Source organism: Chrysochloris asiatica, unplaced genomic scaffold (assembly GCF_000296735.1).
Source record: "Chrysochloris asiatica unplaced genomic scaffold, ChrAsi1.0 scaffold00161, whole genome shotgun sequence".
Lineage (NCBI taxonomy): Eukaryota > Metazoa > Chordata > Mammalia > Afrosoricida > Chrysochloridae > Chrysochloris > Chrysochloris asiatica.
Window position 1 is genome coordinate 6,913,428 of NW_006408679.1, and position 3,094 is coordinate 6,916,521.

The 3,094-nt window shown below is 36.6% G+C and overlaps 1 pseudogene; it reads left to right on the top strand.

Annotated features, from left to right (window-relative positions):
• Positions 1-1,755, top strand: part of LOC102828076 — a 3,217-nt pseudogene extending 1,462 nt beyond the window's left edge.
• The last annotated feature ends 1,339 nt before the right edge of the window (positions 1,756-3,094 follow it).

Below are 3,094 nucleotides of genomic sequence, written 5' to 3' on the forward strand. Positions count from 1 at the left end.
TAGATAAGGAAAGACATCAGGAGTGTTCCAGTATAAGTTTCAAAGATTCCTGCCTGGCAAATGAACAGTCTCAAATAACTAAGAAGAAAAAGAAGAAAAAAAATAAACAGCATCTCATTTCTTCTCCTGTGAACAGTTCAGAAACTTGTCAAGAGATTGCAATGGCCATTTCAACACTCAAAAAAGAAGAAAAAACATGCTTTAGGGGTAGACAAAGAGACAGGTATTGCATATGTTCATGTAAATAAAGAAAATATTGAGAACACACCAAAGAATTTTAGAAAGGATAATGATGTCATTCATGGTAGTCTGAACAAGAAATAAAAGTCAAGAAAAGAACCTGAAGCAAATGAATTTCCTACAGTTCTGTAGTCATATAAAAATGAGTCAGAAGAACTGCATAATAAAGTTAGGAGAAAAAAGCACAAAAAACATCATCAGACAGGAACATCCTGTGATAGCCAGGAAAGCACGCATGCCCGCGTTGCCTTACACCAATCGGAATCACAGGAGCAGGAATCCCTGTTCTCTGTGTACCTACAAAGAGAAATTCCAGAACTCTTAGTATCTGCTGATAAAAAAAAATCTAAGAAAAAAAAGAAGAAGATTTCAAATAGCCTAGGGTTTGAGGCACTGACCATGCCAGAGAGTCTTGAGAACGTATATTCTGAAGGATCACAAATCATCGGTGAGACTGGTACTGTAGAAGGCAGCAATGCACTTACAGGGATCAAGGACTCCAATGGAACAAAGACAAAGTCTAAGAAAAGGAAGTGAAGGTCTTTTGTGGAAAATGCTGTTGGATCTGGTGCTGATTTTTCAGTGCTTAATAAGAACTCTGAGAACACACATAGAGATCTGGAAGGTGATGATTCACTGACAGGCTAGGGGACTTTGATTGAAGAAAGTATGAAGCCCAGGACAAAAAAGAAGAAAACCAAGTCCCATTCAGAAGAAACATATGTGGAAGAAGTTGAGAGGTTAGAATCCACAAGTGAAGAAGAAAGCAATTTAGAACCATCTAGACATTCTGAAACATATTTATATGAAGATTCAAGAAATTCTGATGATTCTGATGTAGATTTGGGTTCTTCCGTGAAACAGCTCCAAGAATTTATTCCTAATATTAAGGAAAGGGCTGCCACTACTATTAAGCGGATGTATCGGGATGACTTGGAACGGTTTAAAGAATTTAAAGCACAAGGTGTTTCTATTAAATTTGGGAAGTTTTCTATAAAGGAGAATAAACAATTAGAGGAAAATGTGCAAGAATTTCTGTCCCTGACAGGAATTGAAACTGCAGACAAGCTGCTACACGCTGACAGATATCCACAGGAGAAATCTGTGATCACTGACTTAAATCGGAAATACGGATTTAGATTGCACATTGGCAAGGGCATTGCTCGACCTTGGAAACTAGTATATTATAGAGCAAAGAAGATGTTTGATATCCATAATTACAAAGGCAGGTATAGTAAAGGAGATACTGAGAAGTTAAAGCTATACCATTCCCTCCATGGAAATTATTGGAAGAAAATCGGTGAGATGGTGGCCCGGAGTAGCCTCTCTGTTGCCCTGAAGTACTCCCAAATCAGCAGTCAAGGCAATAACGGTACTTGGAGTAAGACTGAAAACCGGAAACTAGTCAAGGCCATTGAACAAGTGATTCTAAAGAAGATGTCTCTCCAGGAGTTAAATGAGATGGATCCTAGCCTTCAGGAAAATCCTGAAGGCCGCCTATCAGGCCGCCTATAGATTGGGAAGATCTTGCCAGTGCCATAGGTGATGTTCCTCCATCTTATGTTCAAAGTAAATTTTATAGGATAAAAGCTACCTGTGTTCCCTTTTGGCAGAAAAAGACTTTTCCAGAGATTATAGACTACCTTTATGAGATTAGTCTACCTTTGCTAAAAGAAAAGCAAGAAAAAAAGATGGAGAAAGAAGGTACTAAACTCCAGACTCCTCCAACACCAAAGCAAGTTTTCCTATTCCAAGACAACTTTTACAGCGAAGATGACAGTGAAGAAGAAGACGTCAATGAAAAATGTTAAGCAGAGGTTACTTTTTTTATGTCCTTTTTTCCTAGTCTAATGTATATACATGTGTATCGATAATGAACTCTTTTCAGTATTAATGTGTATCAAAGAATATGCAGTGATTCCAGGAAAAATATGGAAATAACAGTTTATATTATGAAGCATTAAAAATGTGTTCATGTCTTCATACTCAAGTTTGCTTCCATGTGTAAAGAAAAGAGCATCTGAAATGATTTCATATTCTGTACCATTATATGGAAAGTACAAGTAGCCACTTTATAAAACTAAAGTATCCCGAGTCCTTAATTGGATCAGAAGGTCGAGTCATGTCTTATGAGTGAACATTGAGTATTTTTCATTATGTAGATTCAACTATATGTGCTCAGCAAAAATGAGAAGTTCCCAATGCTAATAATACACACTGTTTTACTGGTTGTCCAGTTGTTTATATGTATGTTCACAGGGCTTGTAAGCATTTAGACGAATTTGGGAATCTGCTGTCTCCTTAGACTGGCCTTTTCGTTCGCCTGTCCTAGTGTGCACATCTTGTCTTTTTGAGTATGAGTCCAGTGTTTAAAGCTATATATTTTTTGAGTATGATTCCAGTGTTTAAAGCTATATATTTCTTGAGTATGATTCCAGTGTTCAAAGCTATATATTTTATACAAGATGCCCTTTCAAAACAAGTCACCAAAATCATTTGGTTTTGAACTGAAAAAAAAAAAAAAATCGTCATTATCTTGCTTTTTGAAAAAGTTATTTTTTTAATCACATTTTCCTTTAAAAATTATGATGGCGGTTAGATTTACTGAAAAATGGTGTGTCGGTCTCACCACACTCAGTTCACACCTAACAGATTTTTAAAGATATTTTTAAAACATTAGGTATCAGTCAGGGGTTGGGGGAGGGAGCCACTCTAGATACTTTATGGAAGGATTGAATATATAAGTATCTGGGTTATATGTTGTTAAGTGTCATCAAATTGATTCCGACTCATAGCGACCCTGTATAGGGTTTTCAAGAAGCAACTGGTAAGTTTGAACCATTAACCTTGCAGT